This window comes from Pleurodeles waltl, chromosome 3_1, assembly GCF_031143425.1.
Source record: "Pleurodeles waltl isolate 20211129_DDA chromosome 3_1, aPleWal1.hap1.20221129, whole genome shotgun sequence".
Lineage (NCBI taxonomy): Eukaryota > Metazoa > Chordata > Amphibia > Caudata > Salamandridae > Pleurodeles > Pleurodeles waltl.
The window spans coordinates 137,667,469-137,686,499 of record NC_090440.1 but is presented as its reverse complement, the minus strand read 5'-3'; positions in this window follow the sequence as shown (position 1 = coordinate 137,686,499).

The following is a 19,031-nucleotide window of genomic DNA, read 5'->3' as shown; positions in this document are numbered from 1 at the left end:
CAGTCCTCTGAACCGCAATGTGGTGTCTTGAGACCACAGAATGCACCTTCCCCCGTAGGTCGTTCCACCTCTTCCTGATGTCATCCCATGTTCTTGGGTGCTGTCCCACTGCGTTGACCCTGTCCACTATTCTGCACCATAGGTCCATCTTCCTAGCTATGGTGGTGTGCTGCACCTGTGATCCGAATAGCTGTGGCTCTACCCGGATGATTTCCTCCACCATGACCCTGAGCTCCTCCTCAGAAAACCTGGGGTTTCTTTGCGGTGCCATGGTGTGGTGTGAGTGATGTGTGAGGTGGTGTGTGTTGCGATGTGTGGGGTGATGTTTAGGGGTGTGTGTTGTTTTGTGCATGGATGTGTATGAGTGATGGTGTTGTGTGCCTCTGTATGCTGGTGTGGTCTTTGCTTTGCTGTCTCTCTGCTTCTTCCAAATTGTTTGTTGTCAGGGTTTGTGGGTAATGTGGGTGTCCAATGTGGTTGTGTTTTGTAAATGTGTGTGTATTTTGAGAGCAGCGGTGTGTACCACCAATGGAATGCCGCGGTTGAAAGACCGCCGGGTGGATTCGTGGGTCGTGATAGTGTGGGCGTATTCCTGTTGGCGTGACGGTGGAGGTTTTGTTATCGCCAGTTTATCACTGACCTTTGGTGTGGTGGACTTGTGTGGGTGTCTAGATTTTGGCGGATTCTGAGCTGTGGGTCGTAATAGCTGTGGTGGGATTCCGCGGCCGTGGCGGTGTGTTGGCGGTCTTCTGCACGGCGGTAAGCGGGATTTACTGCCAATGTTGTAATGAGGGCCACAGTTTGTAAATGTTGGCGAAAATTTGCAGTGAAAGTACTCTGTAGGAAAATAAGAACCCCCAGGTGGGTCGGGCATGGGGAGTGGTACAAATGATTTGTAAGTGGCCCTGGTTACTCCATCCCCCGGGACAGATTTTTTAATAAGAGGAGGCGGCCACACAGAGCTTTATCAGGCCCCGGGAATCCCATTCCCCAGGACCAGGTGCCTCCCTGAGTCAAGATCAGTCCCGGGAATGCCATCCCCTAGGGCCCAATATTCTGCAGTGTCCTATGGACACTGAATTTCCCTGTCAGGGAGAGTGTAGGCATACCTTAAAAGCACTTTCCAGGGAACAGAACTTTGCTCCCACCAGGCGGGAGAAGTAAAAACATGCTGCTCCCATCCAGGCAGGAGAAAAGGAAAGGTGTCGGCTCCTGCCAGCACCCAGCATGGTACTGGCAGGGGCTGAGGGCTCCCACATGAGCCGAGTATTGTGGGTGCCCCAGGTGAGCCCAAGGGCACCCACCTCAAAGTAAAAAAGGGCCAGCTACTGCCAGGGGAGCCAGCTGGTGCCACGGGGGCCCTGTTCTTTCCTCTATGACCCCCAACAAAAATTTAGTTGTGGGTGCTCCAGGTGGGCATCGGTGCACCCACTTAATAAAATGCTAGCTCCCACCAGTTCCCACAATGGGTGTCAGCTGGGGAGATGGCGGGGAGCACTGGGGCCCTGCGGCCCTGGGGCTCCCACCAGAGACCTCACACAAAATTTAGCATGTGGGTGTCCCGGGTTGCCTCCAGGACACCTACACAATTTTCTAAAGAAAGTGAGTAATAAAGGAGAGATATTTCCTTGCTGGTGGTGCCCCTAGAAAAAGGCAGGGACATGGCTGAAGGTCGTGCTTTGTGAGAAGTAGGGCACTTCCTTGGGGACCATGCACAGGGGGGCAGTTAGGTGCCAGCGAGGGGTTGGGTGCAGGGAGGTAGGGTGCTTCCAGGCGGTTGGGTGCAGGCCTGGTGCTGCACTCAACCCAACACCTTGCAAGGCGATGGCATGTGACTTTGTTAAAAAAACATTGAAATTCACTGAAAAAAACAAAAGTTGAAATTAAATTATAATTAGGAATTGTAATATGTTAGTTTACATTTAGAAAAAAAAACTTAGAAATTCTCTGAAACTCCCCCACAAAGGTTTAAGGGAAGTTATAGTTAAGTGAAAATGTCAGTTAAACCATACTGTTGTAAACTAAGAAAACAACTGAAATTCAACAATTATAGTTATCTCAAGTAACTATACCTGGTGCATACATTAACTATAACTTACGTCTTCACCAAGCACTGCAAATTACCCCACATTTTACATCACTCATGACATGTTCTGTGAAATGACATAATTGATGACAAGGCCACATGGTGGGGTGCAAGTATGTACCTATAAATATATATATTGAACTTGACAAAGACCATCCGGTCGAAACGCGTTGATCTGCTTTTTTTGTTTCAAATTAATTCAAGAATTACTTTACCCTGGTGGAGTGCACTGCTAAATTTTTGATGAAAAAAAAAATATATATATATATATATATATATCAAAGACACTCCTCCCAAATCGTAGTCAAAGGAGAACACCGGCACTCTGTACTGCTGCACCCTCGTAATTTATGTATGAAATGTAAGGCTTGTAAGTTCAGTAAGAATTGTAAAACATACATGTTGCCCACAGGGGAGGAAAGAAAAATCAATAAGTTAATTAATTGTAACTCTGATTTCACTGTATACGTTATTAAGTGTCCGTGTAACCTCTATTATGTGGGTAGTACAATTTTCCCGGTTAAGAAACGGATATTGGAACATTGGAGGGCAATTAAGAACAATGATGTTAATTATCCTATAGCTCGACATTGTAAAATAATTCATGAGGGGAGTATTGATGGCATGTTATTTTTTGGGATTGACAGGATTATATCATCCCCACGAGGAGGAGACAGAGAACGAAATTTGAGAAAAATGGAATCGGAGTACATTATTAGACTTAATAGCAGAGACCCGTGGGGGCTGAACCAGGATGAAGAACTGTATGTACATGTGGGTTAATGGAATTGTGAGAACTTTTACACTCTCTTTTGGTTAGGCGCTTTTTCGATTTGACTAGCTAATACCTTCACCCCGGTTTATGAAATGAATTAGTAAAATCAATTATTTTGAGTGGATATGGATAGTTATGAAGATGTGGGGTAACATTAATAAATTTGGATAAGGAAAGATCTTTTAGAGGTGATAAGAATATAAAATTCTCGATTGGAGATACCATAATGATGATATATTTATTTAATTAATTGTGTGGTAGAAATATGAAGAATAATTGTTAGATTGATAATTATTTTCTTGTATTATGATATTTTCTTTGAAAAGTGATGTGGAAATGAATTAATGCTAAAAGGTATCCTTAAAGAAATTTGGTTTTATAAATAAGATTTTTTCTAAAATTAGGACTGTTAAACCAAAGTATCCATAGTATTTTTTCTTTGTTTATTAGCAAACAGGATATGAAATAGGGAAGGGGGAGGGGAAGTAGTTTGATTATTCACTTTTTGAATGAAGGTGGGCTATGAAGAAGACCGTAGAGGTTGAAACGCGTTGCCCGTTCTTTTGTTTATTACCTCGGTATCGTGTTTTTTGTCTGCAAATAAATTACGAGGGTGCAGCAGTACAGAGTGCCGGTGTTCTCCTTTGACTACGATTTGGGAGGAGTGTCTTTGATTCATTACGGAGCCTGCATCCGGAGTCGGCACCGGCCCCGTCGGTGGTTGCAGCCAGCTGTTGCAGGATTCTGCTTTTTTACATATATATATATATATATATATATATATATATATATATATATATATATATATTACCTAGTGACAGTAGGTAGTTATAGTTAGGACCTAGTTTCTATAGAAAAAGTGTTTTTTGGCTTGCCTATATCTTTGGCGCCACTTGACGTATCTTCAAGAAATCTTCCCAGAAACATTCTACAGTCACATCATCTGCTGTCTGGAAAGTTTAAGGGTGATCCGTGCAGTGGGGGCAGAGAAAAGGGGGAGTCAAAAAAGGTGCATTTCCAATGTTAACTCCCATAGGGATTTTGAACAGGTCTACTGCCGGAACCACTGGACAGAATTACACCAAATTTGGCAGAAATTGGTCCAGAAAGAGCCCCTTTTTAGGGTTGAGCGCAAAAGCGCTCTGTCACTGTTGTAATCTCTCTTTGGGCCTGTAACCACACCCATGTCATGCCCACCACTTTCATTGGTTTGTGTTAGTGAAAGGCATGCATATGTCATGCCTTTTCCGGTGTTTAGCCCTCCTCAAGCTCACCGGACAACTACTAAAAACATACGAGGCTCGATATTTTCAGCCTGGTTTCTGCACTACTTTCTCTTTTTATTTTCTACACAGCGCTATAGCGTTGAGTTTTACATAGTGAGATTGTGCTATTTTTATTCAATTTGCTAATTGTTTTTCTTTTTTCTTTCAATTTGTGTGGCAAGAAAAGTCTGGTTAGGAGTTTACAACGCTAATAGCTCTAACTCGAGCAAATGCGAGTCCCATTACATTGTAAATGCTTGTTGTTATTCAGTGTAAATCCATTTGGTAGTTGTTGAAATATTAAAGAAAAAACAAATCTGTATATTTAGGGACATGAAGGCTCAGCGAACCCCGTTGATCTCATGCCAAGATCTGATTGGCTGCCAACACTTTAACAAGGAAGTGTTGACATCCAATTTGGGACTTGGTCAGCCGAGACCCTGGAAAAAAGATGAAGAAAAAAAAAAGGGGCCAGGGTAGGTACACTCTGACCCATTAGCTCTGATGCTGGGTTCCCAGAGGGACTCACTCAGAGCAAAAAAGCAGTTTTTCAGTAGGTGCCAGAGCAGATCTGTCAAAAATAAAAAAACAAAAAAACAAGCGTAGGCTCTCATATGTAACTGCAGCCCTGGGTGGGCCAAGCCCCGAGTGGGGGGATTACCATTATGAAATACAGGGAGGACCCAGCCCTCCCGCAGCCACAGGGACCACCACCTCCCAGGGCTTTGAAAAAAATGAAACACAGAGGGGACACCCACCCCTCCTCTACAGCCCTAGGGAATGCCACCTCCCCAGAGCTGTAAACAATTGTAACGGGGGGCACCTGCCCCCCGCAGCCCTGGGGTCTGCCACTTCCCTGAGGCTTTAAAGAAAACTAATGCTGGGGAGCTGCCCAGCCCCACTGCAGCCCCATGAACCACCACCTCCCTGGGGCTTTCAATAAATGTAATGGGGGAAGCCGTCCAACCCCCCACAACCACAGGGACCACCACCTCCTTGGGGTGTTAAACAATTGTAACAGGGTTGACCGCCCATCCCACCCTGCAGCCCTGGGGACCATCACCTCCCCTGAGCTTCAAATAAATCTAATTCGGGGGCCGCCTTGCCCCCTTGCAGCCCTGGGCACAGCCACCCTGTGGCTTTAAACAAATCCAAAGGGGCCATCCAGCCCCTCTGTGACCCCAGGGACTGCCACCTCCCCAGGACTAATTCTAAAAGAAATGGGGGGTCCATCGCGGACCCCCAGGGACTATCACCTCCCCGGGGCTACTGATGTTTGAGGGGGGCCACGCAGCCGCGGAGCCACTGATGGCCCGGGGAACCAGCAACCCCCAGGGCTGACTCCTACTATATCCCGGGGTGTCCACCCCTGGGACATAGCTGTTTGCTGTGACTTGGTGGGAGCTCACAGCTCCCACCAAGTCACAGCAAACACTCTACTCAGATTAAGTGAGAGCTGTCAAACAGGCGGAGATGCAGGCAGAGAAACAAAGGAAACTGTTCTCACAGGGAGGGAGCTGCTTTAGCAGCTTCCTTTCTGTGACAGCAATGCCGGCTCCCACAGGAGGTGCGGAGCTGGCTGGGACTGCCGGGCCCATCAGAGTTATTTCAAGTAACTATAATTTGTGCCTTAAGGTAATTATAACTCGTGCTCTCACCATGCACTGCTAATTACTCCACAAATCACACCATCATGACATCTTTGTTAACATTAGTGCTAATATCAGTGTAAAATCTGCAATAATGTTATTGTTATTATCTGCAATAATGTTATTGTAATTGATTAGAAAACTATGCATTGCAGGGGCACGAGTTATAGTTACCTTAGGGTATGAGTTATAGTTAGTTGAAATAACTCTAACCCTAACAGGTGAATTTCTATGGTTTTGTAAGTTTAAAATGTGAGCCTACCTATAACGTCCCCATAATCTTTGGTTTTTCAATTGAATATATATAATGTTAAGACACAAAATAATATAATACCCTAAAACCAACCCATCCACCCCGATAGCAAATTATCAATTATAGGGCAAGATGTGCAAGAGTATTTTTGCGGTCGAAAACCTATTCATTGCAAACTTGCTGGGTTTAAGACTGAAAAATAGTATTTTCATGTGTAGTATACCTCTTTTGCAATTCAGAAATGCCAGTTAGGTGGGACAACTCCTCTTATTTGTGATTCACTATGATGTGATTAATAGTTTATGGCTGGATTTGTGATACATCCCACCTCCAAAGAGGTGGGGGGTCATTCACAAAGACAGATGACTTCTCCGCCTGGACCGCTTACCTTTTGGGAATTGTTCTGTGCGGGCTCAGGGGCAAGTACTGTTCTTCCTGACGGCTTCCTCAATAGGAAAATTGTTTTTTAACCTGCATTTGTATTTTTAAGGAATAACAACTTGGTCATGTGTTTCCCATTTAAAAAAAAGGTAGGAAGGAAATCCTTAAATCTCAATGTATTGGTGTCATACATTTGTAGGTAACAAGTGTAGGAAAGTACCATGTTGCCTGGCATGTTACCCCCATTTTTACTTCTGTGTCAGTTTGTTTTTGCCTGTGTCACTGGGATCCTGCTAGCCAGGACCCCAGTGCTCATAGTTTGTGGCCTATATGTGTTCCCTGTGTGGTGCCTAACTGTATCACTGAGGCCCTGCTAACCAGAACCTCAGTGTTTATGCTCCCTCTGCTTTTAAAATTGTCACTGCAGGCTAGTGACCATTTTCACCAATTCTGATTGGCACACTGGAACACCCTTATAATTCCCTAGTATATGGTACCCAGGCACCCAGGGTATTGGGGTTCCAGGAGATCCCTATGGGCTGCAGCATTTCTTTTGCCACCCATAGGGAGCTCCGACAATTCTTACACAGGACTGCCACTGCAGCCTGAGTGAAATAACGTCCAAGTTATTTCACAGCCATTTTACACTGCACTTATGTAACTTGTAAGTCACCTATATGTATAACCCTCACTTAGTGAAGGTTAGGTGCAAAGTTACTAAGTGTGAGGGCACCCTGGCACTAGCCAAGGTACCCTCACATAGTTTAGGGCAATTTCCCTGGACTTTGTGAGTGCGGGGACACCATTACACGCATGCACTACATAAAGGGCAATACCTATATGTAGTTTCAGAATGGTAACTCCGAATATGGCCATGTAACATGTCTAAGATCATGGAATTGTCATGCCAAATCTGGTATTGGGGTGCCAATCCCATGCATCCCTGGGCTCCAGCATGGACCCTGGGTACTGCCAAACTAGCTCTCTGGGGTTTTCTCTGCAGCTACTGCTGCTGCCAACCCTCAGACAGGTTTCTGCCCTCCTGGGATCTGGGCAGCCCAGTCCCGGGAAGGCAGAACAAAGGATTTCCTCTGAGAGAGGGTGTTACACCCTCTCCCTTTGGAAATAGGTGTTAAGGGCTGGGGAGGAGTAGCCTCCCCCAGCCTCAGGAAATGCTTTGAAGTGCACAGATGGTGCCCTCCTTACATAAGCCAGTCTACACCGGTTCAGGGATCCCCCAGCCCCTGCTCTGGCACGAAGCTGGACAAAGGAAAGGGGTGTGACCACTCCCCTGTCCATCACCACCCCAGAGGTGGTGCCCAGAGCTCCTCCAGTGTGTCCCAGACCTCTGCCATCTTGAACGTGTGTGAGGGCACAGTGGAGGCCTCTGAGTGGCCAGTGCCAGCAGGTGACGTCAGAGAGCCCTCCTGATAGGTGCTTACCTGGTTAGGTGGCAAATCCTCCTCTGAGGGCTATTTAGGGTCTCTCTTCAGATAACAAACGCAAGAGCTCACCAGAGTTCCTCTGCATCTCTCTCTTCGATTCTGCCAAGGATCGACCGCTGACTGTCCCAGGACTCCTGCAAAACCGCAACAAAGTAGCAAGAAGACTACCAGCAACATTGTAGCGCCTAATCCTGCCGGCTTTCTCGACTGTTTCCTGGTGGTGCATGCTCTGAGGGCTGTCTGCCTTCAACCTGCACTGGAAGCCAAGAAGAAATTTCCTGTGGGTCGACTGAATCTTCCCCCTGCTAACGCAGGCACCAAACCTCTTCATCACCAGTCCTCTGGGTCCCCTCTCAGCTCGACGAGCCTGGTCCCAGGCACACAGGAGATGGGTCCAAGTGACCCCAACAGTCCAGTGATCCTTCTGTCCAAATTTGGTGGAGGTAAGTCCTTGCCTCCCCACGCCAGACAGTAATCCTGTGGACTGTGTGAACTGCAGCTGCTAGGGCTTCTGTGCACTTTTGCAAGGAATCCTTTGTGCACAGCATAGCCCAGGTCCCCAGCACTCCGTCCTGCATTGCTCAACTTGCTGAGTTGACTACCGACTTCATGGGACCCTCTTTTGTTGTGTTGAGACGACTGCTGTGCTCAGATTTCTTGAATGCCTATTCAAGTGCTTCTGCGGGTGCTGCCTGCTTCTGCATGGGCTCTCTGTGCTGCTGAGTGCCCCCTCTGTCTCCTCCTCCAAGGGGCGACCTCCTGGCCCTTCCTGGGCCCGGACAGCACCCATTTTCTTCAACCGCGACTCTTGCAGCTAGCAAGGCTTGGTTGCAGTCTTTCTGCGTGGAAATAACTTGTATCCTCCAGCACACCGTGGGACATCTTCTGACCAAAGGAGAAGCTCCTGGCACCTTCCGTTGTTGCAGAATCTTTGGCTTCTTCCACCCAGAGGAAGCCCTTTTGCACCTTCATCCGGGGTTTAGTGGGCTCCTGCCACCCCTGGACACTTGCATGACTCTTGGACATGGTCCCCTTCTTTTGCAGGTCCTCAGGTCCAGGAATCCGTCTTCAGTGCTTTGCAGTCAGTTGTTGCCTTTGCAGAATCCCCTATCTCGACTTTACTGTCTTTCTGGGGTAGTATCGTAACTTTACTCCTACTTTTCAGGGTCTTGGGGTGGGGTATCTTGGACACCCTTAATGTTTTCTTACACTCCCAGCGACCCCCTACACACTACACTAGGCTTGGGGGCCATTCGTGGTTCGCATTCCACTTTTGAAGTATTTGGTTTGTGTCGCCCCTAGGCCTATTGTGTCGTATTGCATCCTATTGTATTCTACAGTGTTTGCTCTACTTTTCTAACTGTTTACTTACCTGATTTTGGTTTGTGTGTATATTTTGTGTATTTTACTTACCTCCTAAGGGAGTATATTCTCGAGATACTTTTGGCATATTGTCACTAAAATAAAGTATCTTTATTTTTAGTAACTCTGAGTATTGTGTTTCTCATGATATAGTGCTATATGATATAAGTGGTATAGAAGGAGCTTTGCATGTCTCCTAGTTCAGCCTAAGCTGCTCTGCTATAGCTACCTCTATCAGCCTAAGCTGCTAGAGCACTACTAATCTACTAATAAGGGATAACTGGACCTGGCACAAGGTGTAAGTACCATCAGGTACCCACTATAAGCCAGGCCAGCCTCCTACAACAAGTCTTTGACAAATTCATAGAGGATTTTAACAAACTATGCATACCCCGAATAGTCCGTGCCATGTAGAATTTGACACTCCACAGCCTTGAAACCATGGAAGAGTGGGAATATTTAATTCAATGAAATTAAATAGGCAAACTATTGTTGGTTCAAGTCATAAGCTGGGGCCAGACATCCCTCCTCACAATCGGAACCAATATACTGTGACAGAGAGTTTGCTCTTTGAGCGCCACGCTTTCCTAGAACAGCTGGTGTATTTCAGACCTCGTATTTTGGCAGAGTGCTTATCTTGAAGAGACAAATGCATTTCTGAACATTCTACATTATTATTTTAGTTACTTGCCTAAATGTGCTTGAGGACATCTGCTTGAGCTCAAGTACTACAAAAAGTGACAGTGCAATTTTAAAAGAGCATTTATGTGACTTTTCTTTCTCTAGTAGCATAACTCTTGGATTTAAATTGTGTCATTCATGCCTGTGTTTCAGGTTTGAGGAATTCGCTTTTGAAGGGTTTTTCGCACACACAGTGAAACCAAACCAAACTTGGATTGTTTTTGTTCCTTTTAGTTTAACCCTATGCATGCAGGAAAGTTATATGTGATATAATTAATGCCCTTGTTTGTCTTTCTTGTGCATGATAAGTGCACCTACAGTTCTAATTGTAGTGTGCAACAGTGAATCTCTGTGAAGCCAGCCCTAGTGTCGCAGTACTTATAGTTATGGTACTCAGTTTGGGTTTTTGGTAACGCATTGATAGTAATTATGCCAACAGTTATTATTATTCAAGAAAATTGCTGGAACATCCCGGTGTTCTTCTACCGCTCCCGTGCCCATATCTGAAAGAGAGATTCAGTTTCAAGGAAGTTGAGTGCACTAACTGTACTATCACTCTGTCAACAACGACCTGCTCCCCCGAAGATACATGGTGCCTGGCAGGACCGGCAAGATGTGGCAATGTTTTGTCTCGTTCTCTTCCACTCCCCCTTTCCTTTTGGGACACCTGCCGGGGTTTCTGTGTCCACCAGGAAGTGCTGAGAGGTGTTCCAGGAGGTCGGGGGCATACCATCGCCCCTCCAGACATCATGCTTTTTAGGTGAGTGGCCCGTCTTGACACAAACTTCTTTGCCCTGGACTTTCCTGAACTAAACATTACTACTAAATAACCATCACAGATTGAGATGTTCACTATGTTACAAGTTGTTCTGACCTTTGCTGTTACAATTTGTAAAGGTAAACTTACACTCCTGTGAAGAAATGGGCAATAACTGTGAGAAAAGGCCTATTTTGGCCCCCACTTTTTTGCCTGGTATTAGATGTAGTATCAATGTTGTTAGTGACCAGGGCCCCTGCTAACCAGGTTCTCTGCGCCAGATCTCTTTCCCTAAAACTGTTGTGATGCATTGGCACAATTGGCAACACCTTTAGCTGTCACTATGAGTTCCTTGTAAATGGTACTTAGGTACCCAGAGCATGGGGTACTAAGGGTTGGCCCCTGATGGCAGCACACAGAGTGTGCCACCCATGCATCCAGAAGCACCCAGTTCTGCCATTGCAGGCTAAGTGCTCAGATGCAATCCTAAAAGACAAACTCAACATGGCACACAGCTTGTGAGCCCTGTCCACTACACACAGCATGCACTATAGGTAAGTCACCCCTAAGGCAGGGTGCACTAAACTGTATGTGTGGGCATAAATGCATAAGTAATATGTCCCTACTGTGTCCGTGCCAAACCTGGGACAGGTTCAGGTAATTGAAAAGTGCAGCCATTTCAATTTATGTGCTGGACACTGATCAGTATGAGTTTCACAGCTACATGATGGCTACCCTGAACCCTGGGCTGTTTGGTATCAAACACTTCAGAATGATTAATCCAAACTGATACCAGTATTGGATTTATTACAGAATGTACCCGGGTCACCTTTGACTCACAACCAGCCTGCCACCACCAGACAAAATTCTAAGGCCCAAGGGTGATAGGCCCTGCACTCTGGGACCCAGAACAAAGCCCTTCCTGGATGGAGGTGCTAACACCCTCTCCCCCGGGATCGTGCACTGCCCTACTGTTGAGCTTCAAAGGGCTTACCGCCCTTGAAACTCAATGCCCAGGCCTTCTGCTAACAGCAGATGGCCGCCCCAATTGCAAACCCCCACTTTTGATGGGAGCAATGGCGGGAAACTCAAACAAGTACCTAGCTTGTACCACCCCTAAGATGTTGCATGTGAGGTGGACTCTCCATTTCATTTTCATCCATCTTGGATAGAAGGAAAATAGCCAATCAGGTGTAGAGAAGTGACCTCTGCACACAGGAAGTGGCCACTTAGTGGATGTAGCCATTCTAAGCTAATTGACCCATTGGTCACTACCAGGTTCCCCCAAAAACGCCCACTAAATACACTATTTAGTGGGCATCTTTAGACCAAGAACTCAGATTCAACAGACAGAAGAAGACCAGCACCAAGAAGATCCAAGGCACGAGAACTGTGGACCTGCTGCACCAAAGAAAAGGCACCAAACCCTGTCTGCTGCACCCAGGACCCGAAAATCGCCTCTGAGGAGCTTCTGGACATCTGGAAAAACTCTAAAGAACCCCAGAGGACCTATAGGCTTCGCAAATTACCACAGGACTCCTTCCAGAGAGGAGGTACCTCTCTAAATCCACAAGAAACCAACAAGCCATTGAGGTCCACTTCACTGACCGGTCGCTAACTCCAGAACCATATACTGCAGCCAGACCAAACTTCACATCGAAGAACATGAGGACACACCCTGCCAGTGTGCCAAGTTGGTGGCACTGCATCCTCTAGCGACTTAACCGTACCAATTCCCTGGGTATTGGTCACCTGATTTCAGACACTAAGGAAAACAGCCCACCCGGGACTGAAAAAGGACCAGGAGAAATCCCCAATTGAGGGACTTCAGAAATAACCTCGGCCTCCCACCAGAGTCCCGTCGTTGTCCTGCAATTGACCCTCGAACTGACCTACCTCCTGCTTCGGAGGGCATCCTTGCAAACAGCTACTGGCTCACCAACTCGCTATGCACCCAGCCGCCCTGTGCCCTGCACCGAGGATCCAGCTGTGTTCTAAGGGTCCCCATCCCTTGCGACCTCGACATTCCAAGGGGACCCCCAAGATTCACCTTTAACCTTACCTGTGCAGTGCTTATCCAAGTGGTCCCCCGCAGTGGCCCTGCACCAGCTCCAGAGACTTTTCTCCGCTGCTCCTGCCGGAACCGGGAGCCGCCCGAACTTCTCCAGCTGGCACAGCATGCCCATCAATGGCCTAGACCAATCTGCAAAAGAAGAACTTGGCAAACCAACTGTATGGTTTTATATGTATTTTTAAAGGTTACCCTCCATTGATTCCTATTGTGTGTAATTACGCACAAAAGACTATGTTTATTAAACTTCAAAAATTCATATCTCAAAAAGTACTTAACCAATTTTGATGATCTTGGTCTTAATAATTACATAGAAATCTGACATATGTTTATAAATTGGTCTTGAGCTATTCATTTCAGTGTGTGAGTTCCAAGATTGATGCTGTGAGTACAATACATGCTTTGCACTTCTCCAAGATTGGCCTAACTGCTTGACCAAGCTACCCTAAAAAGTAGAGCATTAGGTTATCTAGTGTTTACCTCTGTAAACCAATTTGTGGTTGCCTGGACTCCTGCATAGTGTGACTAGCTTTGCATACTACATAGAGGGCCAGGCTCCTACATAAGCAACTTCACATTGCACTATTGTTTTCCAGAAACGAAAACAAGTTGTAGTCATTTGGCAACACCATTGACAACACGTTGAAAAATGAGTTCCACATACCTCTTCAAATGACTACAGCGAGATTGTACACACATTTACAATATGTACACACATATCTGTATGGTATAAGTAGGTGAAAATATAACTTACAAGCACTATACCTTCATGTGCAAATAGATGGAGTTTGGAACCTGTTTGTTAGAGTACAATGACATACATTGTGATAAATCAAGGGACTAGGCAAATACAAGGAATGATCCTTGGAGAACAAAACACAATCTGTCAAGAAACATTGAGCAATGTTAAAATGAGAGATACAACCATGATGCTAGTTATAGTTAGTATTTTGGAGGTTAACGTTTCTATTTTTATTTTTTGATGAGGGTATTAAATTTTTTTACATTTAACTTAATGGCAAACACTCCATTTGTGATTACTGAGATATTGCTAAGTTCAGCTTACCAGGCTCCACTCCATCATAGATTCCAGGATGTAGGCTCTGCAACACCTTCTCCTCCCAGGGAAATAGTTGATAGATAGATATTTGTTATTGTTTAGTTAATAAAAACCATCACAAATTTTGTGTGCAAATCACCATACACAGCAATGTAGATTAAAGGCTACCTGTTTGAAACAGGAGACATAAACATATTAGCAAAAGAATATTGTTTTACCAAGTCAGAGTGCAGGGCAAACACACCAAAAGTTACAATTAAACATTTACAAAATATTCAAAAATGTCAAGTGCTTTAAAAGAATTAAATGCTACCCATAACTCAAATAAGTATTATACAGTTGTGCACGGCTAAACATTAGGAACATGCTATATGCAGTTGAAATAATTAGTAATAAGCTTTTGAGTATACTTGGTAGGATTGGGATCAGTGGTTTGAGTTTGGAGGAGCACTTTAAGTTCATTGACGTATTTGCAGCACCTTGCTAGAGATCTAGCATCAGTATGAGAAAAACTTATTGAGGAGGCCTCCTGGCTGGTGTGGGACCCTTTCATCAGAAAAATCAGTTTCAACAGGGATCTCCTGGCAGCATGAAGAGAAGGGCAACAGCACAGGAGATGGAGCCAGGATTCGTTCCTGAAGTCATATAGCCTGCAAGCCCGCCTCTTCCCCACTGAGGACCAAGCTGGGTTAAAATCTACTACGGGTAGGCCTCTGAGAAGTATGGCTGAGGTCGTCCGACCAAACTGGACATGTTCAGTGGGTGTAAAATATCTGAAGGGCTCAGAGAAGCAATGTCTCACTGAAATGACAACAAGAGCACCTATTTGTTAATTACCTTTTTCCATGTTAAGAAAGCAACGGTGTAATGACATAATGCTGATGCTTCTAGAACGCCTCCGCACACCTCATCCTGGACATCTCCTGCCACTGCCACATCACAGACCACCTGAAAAACCTGCACTAGGCTCACAATCAACAAGAGAATCACCTTCAAACTCCACGCTCACAAAGCACTGGACAACACTGGACCAGAATACCTCAATAGACGACTCTCCTTCTACACCCTGACCCGGCATCTCTGCTCCGCCGACCTCGCCCTTGCAACCATCCCACACGTCCGCAGAACTACAATCAGTGGTAGATCATTCTCGCACCTCGCCGCCAAAACGTGGAACACTCTTCCCACCCACCTGCATCAGACCAAAGACCTCCTTACCTTTAGGAAACTTCTCAAGATCTGGCTGTTAGAGCAGTAGCAGCACCTACCCCCCTCAGCACCTTGGGACCCCCATGAGTGTATAGTGTGCTTTACAAAATCTTGATTGGTTGTTTGACTCTATTTGAAGAGATTGAATTTGCTTCTGCTCCAGCCATTGCCAAGGTTTTCCAGGCCTCTCCAATGTATCTTTCAAACAGGCATTCAATGAATTTGCAGATGCTTTTAGTATGCATATGTAGTATTTAAAGATTTTCAATTCGCATGCTAACCATTGGCTTGCCAATCAATCAGCATTTATAGAGTGCGACTTTTCACCCAGGGGGCCTCAAGGCGCTTGCTGGGGGACACAGGTCAGTCGAAGAGCCAGGTCCTGAGGTCCTTCCTGAACTGAGCCAGCAAGGGGGACTGCCTGAGGTGGAGCGGCATCGTGTTCCAGGTCTGTGGGGCAAGGTAGGAGAAGGATCGTCCTCCAACCGTGCTCTTCCAGAACCTGGAGATGGTGGCGAGGGTCAGTTGAGCAGAGCAGAGTTGCCTGGAGGGTGTGTAGCAAGAGAGGCCGTGGTGGAGGTAGGCAGGTCCGATGTTGTGAAGGGCCTTGTACGCGTGTGTCAGGAGTTTGAAAGAGATGCATTTGTTGACTGGGAGCTAGTGTAGTTGGGCGGAGATGTGGTTGTAGCGGGAGATGTCCAGGATCAGTCTGGCCATGGCGTTCTGTATTCTCTGGAGTCTTGTTTGGCGTTTCTAGGAGTTCCGGCATAGACTGTGTTGCGGTTGTCGAGTTTACTGCTGACAAGTGCCTGGGTGACTGTCCTTCTTGCATTGATGGGGATTCAATTGAAAATCTTCTGGAGCAGGTGGAGGATGTGGAAGTATAAGGATGAGAAGTCGCTGACTTGGCGGGCCATGGACAGTGATGAGTCAAGAATGATGCTGAGGTTTCCTGCGTGGTCGGTAAGAGATGGGGCAGTTCTGAGGGCACTGGCCCACCAGGAGTCTTCCCAGGCAGTAGTGGTGGGACCCTGGATGAGGATCTCTGTTGAGCTTGAGGCAGCTGTCTCTAATCCAGTCGGTGACTGCCTTCATTCCATAGTGAAAGTTATTTTTGGCTGTTGATGGTTCTTCTGTGAGGAAGAGAATGAGCTGTGTGTCATTGGCATATGAGACGATTTTGAGCCAGTGGTGTCTGACGATCTCGGCGAGCGGGGTTATGTAGACATTGAAGAGGTTGGGGTTCAGAGAGGAGCATTGGGGAACTCCGCTTTTGGTTTCCGTCGGCTTCGAGGTGAAAGGTGGGAGCCTGACCCTCTTGGTTTGGCTGGTGAGGAAGGAGTGGATGCTGGTGTTGAGGCGGCGGAGAGGTCGAGGAGGGTGAGGGCTACTGTTACACCACAGTCTAGTTGGCTGCAGATATCATCTGTGGCTGCTAGGAGTGCAGTTTCAGTGCTGTGGTTGCTCCTGAATCCAGATTGGGAGGGGTCAAGGATACAGTTGGTCTCGATGAACTTGGTCAGCTGAGCATTGATCGCTTTTGATTACCTTGTCTGGAAAAGGGAGAAGTGAGATTGATCTGACCAAATTCCAAGAGAATTCCGATTTTGCACAAGTATCTGGGTAATTGAAATACCTTCTTGTATCCTAATGTATGCAGGTTCTCCAGTGTGGTTGCACAGTCACCTGGGAACGCTTGATGCCTGAAGTGGAGCGCAGGATAGAGAAAGGCCTTTATGACTTTGAGGATCAGTGCAGCAGAGACACTTTTTAATTTTTGATTAAGGCTGGGAAGTATGTAGGTATGGCAGCTGCTTTGTTCTTTAATGAGCCGATGTGGACCAAGGCTTTGGACGCCTCAGTAAACAAGACCCACAGATAGTTATATTTGTGCCTTTTTGATGGTCTTTGTCCCCATACACCATGTCAGAGATATCTTTTTCTTATAGTTATCAAATATTATGACTTTAGTCTTATCTTGATTGATCTTGAGAAAGTTTGTTTCATAGTAGGTGTGGAGACTGCTCAATGGTCCTGTAGACCAGTTTTCATATGATCCATTATGACAATGTTGTCTGCGTATTGAAGAATATGTAGAGTCATATGGCCTAGTCACGGGGTGCTGGACTACTGAGCTCTTTCCAAATCTGCCATGTACAAATGAAACAGCAACAGGGCAAGGAAGCAACCCAGTTTCAGACCACCCTGAGTGGCGATTTTAGGAGTGACAGCATGTGGCCCAGTTTTAACACAAACCTATTGTTAGAAATAGGGACTCTGGTTGGCAGTCAGTTTGCACTCTGTCCAAGTAGGGACCCTCACTATAGTCAGGGTAAGGGAGATACAGAGCTCAGATAACCCCTGCTCACCCCCTTAGTTGCTTAAAGTTAAAAAGACTTTAAATCTATAGAAACCAACTGATGTGTTATTTTTACACAAAGTACCTGGTTTCCATCAAAAACAAAGCTACACAGGCGAGCGTGCGTTGGAAAAGTAAGTGATGCGTCAATTCCTGGCTCACAAGTGAAGCCGTGCATCATTTCTTCTCCGGTCGGGTAGAGGATGCGTTGTTTTTCTCTCCTGCAGAAGAGCGATGCGTCGATTTCCGGACAGGCAAGTTCGGCTCCTTGTAGGTTGACTGTGGTTTTGACATCCAGAGATAATGCATGCGAAATCCTGGTGCACGGTGGTGGAGAGCCGCCATGTGTGGGTTATGCGTCAATTTTGGCAGCCGCAGACAGGTGTTGTGGCGATTTCCAAGCCGTGGTGCATCGTTTTTTCAGCCATAAAGCAGGTGCTGCAACGATTTTTCTCCTGCACGTCTCCTGTGCGTGGATTTCAGTCTTGGGTCCACTAGCTTCTCCTTTCAAGGGCCCAGCGCATGGATTGGGCACCACTTGGCAGGGTTGGAGTCTCAGCAAGAGAGTCCAGGTGCTGGCAAAGGAAGTCTTTGATGGCTCTGATACGTCAGAACAGAGGCAAAACTCAGTCCAAGCCCTGGGAGTCACTTTACAAGCAGGACAACACAGAAACGTTTAGTCTTTTTCCTCTCAAACGCAGAAGGAGCAACTGCAGGCCCAGCAAAGCACACACACAGGCAAAGGGGCAGTACTCCTCCTCCAGCTCTTCTCCTTGACAGAGGCTCCTCTTGATCCAGAATTAATCTAAAAATCTGGGGTTTTGAATCCACTACTTATACTCCATTCTGCCTTTGAAGTAGGCAAATTCTAAGGAAAGTCTCTGTTGTTCACAAGATCTTGCCATGCCCAGGCATGGCCCAGACAAACACCAGGGGGTTGGAGACTGCATTGTGTGAGGACAGGCACAGCCCTTTCAGGTGTCGAAGTGTCAGCACCTCCCTCTCCACTCTAGCCCAGGACACTCATCAGGATATGCAGGCTACACCCCAGCTCCTTTTGTGTCACTGTCTAGAGGGAATTCAAAAACAGCCCAACTGTCAGTCTGATCTAGATGTGTATTCCAAAGGCAGGCAGAAGCCCAGAATGGATAAGCAAGAACATGCCCACTTTCTAAAAGTGTCATTTTTAAACTGTCAATCCAAAAACCAACTTTACCAAGAGATGTATTTTTAAATTGTGAGTTCAGAGACCCCAAACTGCACATCTCTATCTGTACCTAATAGGAAACTGCACTTAACAAATATTTAAAGGCAGACCCCATCTTAACCTATGACAGAGATAGGCCTTGCAATGGTGAATTCCTAATTTGGCAGTGTTTCAATATCAGGACATGTAAAACACATCAGTCCATGTTCTACCTTTAACATACACTGCACCCTGCCCAGGGGGCTACCTAAGACCTACCTTAGGGATGCCTTACATGTACACAAAGGGAAGGTTGGGGCACCTCTAGTGCACTTTACTAGGGACTTACTAGTAAATCAAATGTGCCAATCATGGAAATGCCAATTACACATACAGTTTACACAGAGTCCGCTTGCACTTTAGCACTGGTCAGCAGTGGTAAAGGGTCCAGAGTAGCAAAACGCAGCAAAAACAAAGTCTAACACACAGTCA